The sequence below is a fragment of the Spinacia oleracea genome, chromosome 4 (genome assembly GCF_020520425.1).
Source record: "Spinacia oleracea cultivar Varoflay chromosome 4, BTI_SOV_V1, whole genome shotgun sequence".
NCBI lineage: Eukaryota > Viridiplantae > Streptophyta > Magnoliopsida > Caryophyllales > Amaranthaceae > Spinacia > Spinacia oleracea.
Window position 1 is genome coordinate 52,963,820 of NC_079490.1, and position 7,215 is coordinate 52,971,034.

A 7,215-nucleotide genomic window follows, 5' to 3' on the forward strand; every position below is an offset into this window, starting at 1 on the left:
AATAATAAATAATAAATAATAATAATAAATAATAATAATAAATAATAAATAATAAATAATAAATAATAAATAATAAATAATAAATAATAAATAATAAATAATAAATAATAAATAATAAATAATAAATAATAAATAATAAATAATAAATAATAAATAATAAATAATAAATAATAAATAATAAATAATAAATAATAAATAATAAATAATAAATAATAAATAATAAATAATAAATAATAAATAATAAATAATAAATAATAAATAATAAATAATAAATAATAAATAATAAATAATAATAATAATAATAAATAATAAATAATAAATAATAAATAATAAATAATAAATAATAAATAATAAATAATAAATAATAAATAATAATAATAAATAATAATAATAAATAATAAATAATAAATAATAAATAATAAATAATAAATATAATAATAAATAATAATAATAAATTAAATAATAATAATAAATAATAAATAATAAATAATAAATAATAAATAATAAATAATAAATAATAATAATAATAATAAATAATAATAATAAATAATAAATAATAAATAATAAATAATAAATAATAAATAATAAATAATAAATAATAAATAATAAATAATAAATAATAAATAATAATATAAATAAATAATAAATAATAAATAATAAATAATAAATAATAAATAATAAATAATAAATAATAAATAATAAATAATAAATAATAAATAATAAAATAATAAGGATAGGATTTCATGTTATTTTGTTATGTGTTTTTATAGTTTTTATATCTTTTTGTGTGATTTTTATAAGTCTCTTTCCATCTTGTGCTTTATAGGTGATTATGATGAAAATTGATGGAAAACAAGTAGAATTGAGCCAAAACAGGGCTTGTGCGATCGAGTTGTTACTTGTGCGCCCGAACAGAGGAGGGCTGATGGACATCAAGGAATCTGCAGTGTAGTGCGACCGAACGTTCCTTCTTGTTCGGTCGCACAAAATGGTTTTGGAGACAGAATGCCCCAAAATTGGTAAACGACCGCATAGATTTTGTTTCGACCGCACAAGAGTTTGTGCGCCCACACAGGTTTTTCTGTTCGACCAAATCAAAGCTCAAAGGAGACAAAGGCCAAGAAAACACCATTCGACCGAACATGCTTTCTTGTTCGGTCGCACATGACGAAGGAATTATTCTTCGCTGTGTTTGCTCGCACAGGGCTTAATGTTTGCTCGAATGGGTCTCTTATGTTCGGTCGCACAGAGGGTATGTGCGACCGAATGGCTGCGCGGGCTGCATATTTTCGAATTTCGGCTTCTATTTGGGGAAACTTATAAATAGATTTTTCATTTTTTTATTTTATTGGAGAATTTTAGTTTAACATTTTAGAATCCCAAAGATTTTCAGCATTTCTAGAGAGAGAAACTCTCCTCCATTGAAGCATCAAGTTGTAATTTCTTAAACTCTTCTTCTAATTTCTTGCAATTCAATTCAATTTCTTACTTCTTGCTCTTGTTATGATTGTTGATTGTTCTTTAATTCCTTTAATTCTTGAATTCTTCTTTGCCTTGACTTTAGTTACTTTGATTCTTAATTTTCTAGTTGATTGTTTAATTGGTTGTTCTACTCTTTGATTCTCTCTTTCTAATCTTTCAATTTCATGCTTGCTAGCCTAGAATTAATGGATTTCTTAATTTTTAGAATGATTAGTGAGTAGAATTAGGTTAGGGAAAGGGGAGAATCTAGGGGGCTTAATTAGGGGAAATTGATGATTGATTGTTGATTGATTAATGTGATTGAATATGATTTGGTGATAGGATATCCATGCCTAATTGAGTGGTAGTTGCAAATGCTATTCGATTAGATTCAATTGGAAGCATAGGTTAGGTTTGGCAAGAGATTGTGAGCCTATCTTGTGTAAGCAAATAGTTGTGCCTATTATATGCAAGTTTGTTTAGTCTAGGATTAGGCGAAAGCTCTTCCGTAGATTAGACGCTTAGCGTACCCCATCCGAGAGGTGGCGGGTTCGTCATTTGATGCTATTTGCCTATTTGCCAAGTTGTTGCATGATCATCATTTCTAGATAGTTTAGTTCATTTCCCCCAATTTCCCTAGCCTATCCCCGACTCCCTAACGTTTCCCTATCTTGATTCAATTTATCTTAATTGTTAGTTTTAATTTCTTAGTGATAATTCAAACCAATTCTTGTTCGAACTAGCTTAATATCTCAACTCGATAACCACCATTTCTATGGGACGATCCCTATACTTGCCGCTATAGTCCATATAGCCGGTTAGTTTAGTGGTTTTATAAATTTTGTTTGATTAGGTTGTTTTCTTATCAACGACGGAAAATAGCCCTATCAAAATGGCGTCGTTGCCGGGGAACGGTCGTTGTTATTGAGTTTTGTTGAGACTAGTTTATCATTAGAAAATACAAAAACATTGCATATCTTGCTTAGCTTTCTTTTCCTTGGCAATACTCACGGTTTTCTTGAGTTTGTATTCTTGATAGGGGTCGTGCTCGTCAAAGGACCCTCCATCCTCTTGACCTTGAATTGGAGAGGACACTAAGGAGACTAAGGCGTGTTCGAACTAGCTCATCAAGCCACAACAGATTCGAATCATTGAGTGTTGGTGTGGAACAAGAAGAGAGTGAGCAAGCTTTTGAGACTATGGCGCTCCCGGTTAAGAATTTGGGAATACCGGGGGTATTTGAAGCAACATGCGGTATCCAAGCACCCACAACTAGTGCTAACAACTTTGAGATCAAGCCCGCCTTGATCAATTTGGTTCAAAGCCACCCCTTTTGTGGGAAGAGCAACGAGTCACCTCACGAGCACCTCAAACAATTCGAGCACTATTGTGACACAATCAAGCACAATGGTGTCACATCGGACTACGTGAGGTTGACATTGTTTTGTTTCTCTCTCCTTGGGCGAGCTAGAGAATGGCTTGACAAGGAGGTCAAGCCCAACTCACTTCGCACTTGGAACGAGGTGACTAGTGCGTTTTTGAGCAAGTTTTACTCGCATGGAAAGACGGCGGAATATCGCCACAAAATCCAATCCTTTGAGCAAAAGCGAGACGAGTCACTTTTCGAAGCTTGGGATCGTTTTAAGGAGTACTAAAGGGAGTGCCCTCATCATGGGATCCCTAAGTGGTTGTTACTTCAAACCTTCTACTTTGGGTTGAGTCCAAGTTCAAAGACAAGTCTTGATGCGGGCGCGGGAGGTCCCATCATGAACACGACCGAAGATCAAATTGAAGAGATAATTGAGGACGTGGTCCAAAATTATCAAGCTTGGCACGTTGGTGCAAGGGACTATGATGGAAAGGGAAGGAATGATGATGGTAAAGGATCGATTTATGCTATAGAGCAAGCTAGGATCATTGAGAAGCTTAGCTCGAGGTTGGAGAAACTTGAAAGCATGCCAAGCTAACCACCATCACCATCTACAATTCCACCACCTTCGGCCACTCTTCTCACTAAGGGGAAGAGCAAGGTTAGTTCCCATGACACTATGCCTCCGGGCACTTCTTTTTGTGATAATTGCCAAGATTTTGGTCATTTCCCCAATGCATGTCCCTTAGTTCATAATGTGTCTTTTGTGGATTATGGCCCTTCATATGAAGGTGATTTTGATATGGAATATGCTCATGCCTTGAATGAGAGGGCTAGAAAAGATAACCCCAACAATCAAAATTTTGCTAGGCAACCTAGAGGTCCCCCTATGTATGGTTCCCACCAAGGCTATGGCCAAGGAAGTGGGTACGATAGCCAAGGCCGAGGTAGCTATAGAGCGCAAGGCTATCAAAGCCAAGCACCCTATGGTCAATCTCAAGGTTTTGGCAATCAAGGCCAATACAATCAAGGTAGTTATAATCCCAACCATCAAGGTGGAGGGGGTTATAACTACTCTTATGGGAAATTTAGGGGTGCCTCTAGTGGGGGTTATCCTTTAAACTCGGGAGGTCCATATGGTGTGTCTCAATTTACACCTCCCGGATTCAATGGACCGAGGACCTTTGGCAACCAATATCAACCAAACCTTAGTGGTTATGGCAATGCACCTCCACCACTCCCGCCTCTCAAGTCTAATCTTGAGGCTCTCATGGAGTCGTTTGTGGGGGCGCAAGTCAAGAAGAATGTTGAGTTTGAGGATGGATTTAAGCAATCCAACACTCGATCACTTGAAGATGATTGAAACTCAATTAGCTCAACTTGCTAATACCATTAAGGAACATCATGTGCATGCTAGTCTCCCACCCCAAAGTCAAGTTCCTAAGAAAATGAATGCCATAGTGACAAGGAGTGGGAGAATTTTAGATGATGTTCCTAGAGCTAATAAGGTTTCTAAGTCCAATGGGAAGGATCCAGAGGGAGTCGTTGAGTCTAGAGACAATGATGTGGTTAAGAGGAGCCTCCCATCGATGATGTGGGAGATACTCCTATACCAAAAGAGGCAACTCTTCTACCTCTCCCCACTCCTAAACTTCCCTACCCCCAAAGATTCATAAGGCACAAGTTAGATGTGCAATTCTCAAAATTCCTTGATGTTCTTCGAAAATTGCTTATCACTATCCCCTTTACGGATGCGTTGAAACAAATGCCAACCTACTCAAGATTTCTTAAGGAAATCTTAGGTGGGAAGCGAGATTGTGACGTAAAGGAGACGGTGAACCTCACCGAAAATTTTAGTGCTATTATTCTTAACCAAATACCACCCAAACTCAAAAAAAAAAAAAAAATACCACCCAAACTCAAAGACCCGGGTAGTTTTTCTATCCCTTGTGCTATTAAGACGCTTGAAATAAGAAATGATTTGTGTGATTTGGGTGCTAGTGTTAGTCTAATGCCTTATTCGGTGTATATCAAGCTTGAAGTTGGTGATCTTGTCCCAACCAACATTACATTGCAACTTGCCGACCGTTCGGTCAAATACCCTATTGGCAAGATTGAGGATGTACCCTTGAGAGTTGGTGGATTTGTGATCCCTGTCGATTTTGTGGTCCTAGACATAGATGAGGACGTGCATGTCCCTATTATTCTTGGTCGCCCATTTTTTGGCCACGGCGGGGGCCATTATTGATGTAATACAAGGGAAAATTACTTTGAAGGTTGGGAAGGATAGTTTGTTTTTTGACTTGAACAAGGCCATGAGTTATCCTAGTTCTACTAATGAGAAATGTTTCTTGGTCGACTCTTTTGATCCCTTAGTGTATGACATGCATGAGTGTGCTCTTTTGAATAGAGAAAGCTTAGGTGATTTAGGGGTTGAAGAGGCCAACTACAAGGAACTATTGGATTCTACCTCACCTTGCGCTCAATCGGAGCAATGCTTGATTGTGCTTGATCAAAATGATGCTTCGGATAATCATGAATGCCGAATTGGTAAGGAAACTCCTAAGGTAGAGCTAAAACCTCTACCTTTGAGCTTAAGGTACGTGTTTCTCGGTCCAAATTCTTCTTACCCCGTTATTATCAACTCTTCTTTGGACGACGAGCAAGTGCTCAAGCTCACTAACGTTTTGATACGTCATCAAAGGGCATTGGGCTACACCATTGATGATTTGAAAGGTGTTAGCCCAACACTTTGCATGCATCAGCTCGAGCTTGAGGACGATGCCGTCCCACATCGTGAAAGGCAAAGAAAACTTAATCCACCTATGGGAGAGGTGGTTAAGAAGGAAATCATGAAACTTTTAGCGACCGGGATTATCTATCCTATTTCAAATAGTCGATGGGTATCCCCGGTCCATGTTGTCCCCAAGAAGGGTGGGATGACGGTAGTGAAGAATGCACATGGAGAGCTCATTTCCACCCGGACCGTAACCGGGTGGCGCATGTGTACCGACTATCGCCAACTCAATCTTTCTACAAAAAAGGACCACTTTCCTTTACCATTTTTTTATCAAATGCTTGAACGGCTAACCAAACACCACTACTACAAAAAAGGGAATAGAGAACTGTTGAAATAGGCTTTAGAGGACGCCTAAGGACCGTTCTCCTGCTAAGCGATCTCTATACTTTAGAGGACTGTTGGGCTAGGCGTTCTATATAAATATGAATGGAGTACGTTAGTCTCAGTTAACTGTTCTCTATTCCCTTCCTTAAATAAGAAAAAATAGAAGGAATAGAGAACGGTTAAGACACTTAACTGTTATGTATTTAATAAAATAGAGGACAACTTGCTTAGATAGGCGTACTCTATTCTTCTTTTTTTACATTAAGATAGAGGACAATTTCTAAAATAACCGTACTCTATTCTTCCTTTTGTATATAAACATAGAGGACGATTTTCTTAGATAACCGTCCTCTATTCCACCCTTAATTTTTTTAAAAAAAAATTGCAAAAATAAGCATTAAATATATTAAAATATAACACACGTTTTACAGATTACTTGTATGCGTTTAGAGCAAGATTAACGCTAGTCTGAGCTAAGACTTCCACATCAGCTTTTTATTTATTTTTAATTTCTCAGATTCTTGTTGAGATCCTTTCAGACTTACTTAATTTTTCACTTCACCCCTCGTACTCATTAAGACTTCTCAAACTTATGAAAATAATAAAATAAAAAAGTAAAATAGTAATAATTAAGATTGAATTTGATGTTTAAACGTCTTAAGTAGAGTCTTGGAATTCCAAGACTCTTGTTCAGACTTTTGTCATACTCTTCTACTTAAATGGGAGGTCTTAGGTTAATACTCAATAAGACTATTTCTCAGACTATTGCTCAGACTAGCGCTAATCTTGCTCTTATAAAATGGAAAGGATAAAAAACATGATGCAACAATATCTTCCCCCTTCTTCGTACAGGTTCAAAAATCAAGCAAAGAAAATCAGCCTATGGTGTTCTTGAATGAGCCTGCACATCAGTAGGATCAACGAAAGGTATTCGCGCGACCGGAGGAACTTCAGCGCAAGACTAGAGGAACTTCAGCTTGCTCCGGAATTCCCTGAAATTTTTAACACATCACAACCAAGCTTCTCGGCAATACAAATAAGCTACCAAAGGTTCTGGTTCAATTAAAATCACACAAAAACGGCATAGCAGCAAGTCTGTATCATTCAGAAATATAGCTTCATGTAGATGGAGAATAACCCATAAAAATGACCAGCTAATGACATAATGTCAAACTATAAGGTTATTTCTCAAGAAGTATCAAATAGTTGCAATTCATAAATGTTGGAAAGCCTATAGATTTGATGCATACCACATGTAAGG

General features: G+C 36.4%; 1 non-coding gene across 1 annotated transcript; it reads right to left on the bottom strand.

Annotated features, from left to right (window-relative positions):
- Positions 1-3,036: 3,036 nt before the first annotated feature.
- Positions 3,037-3,139, bottom strand: LOC130460314 (small nucleolar RNA R71). The gene has a single exon (XR_008920221.1). It is a non-coding gene; the product is annotated as a small nucleolar RNA R71 (small nucleolar RNA).
- Positions 3,140-7,215: the final 4,076 nt, after the last annotated feature.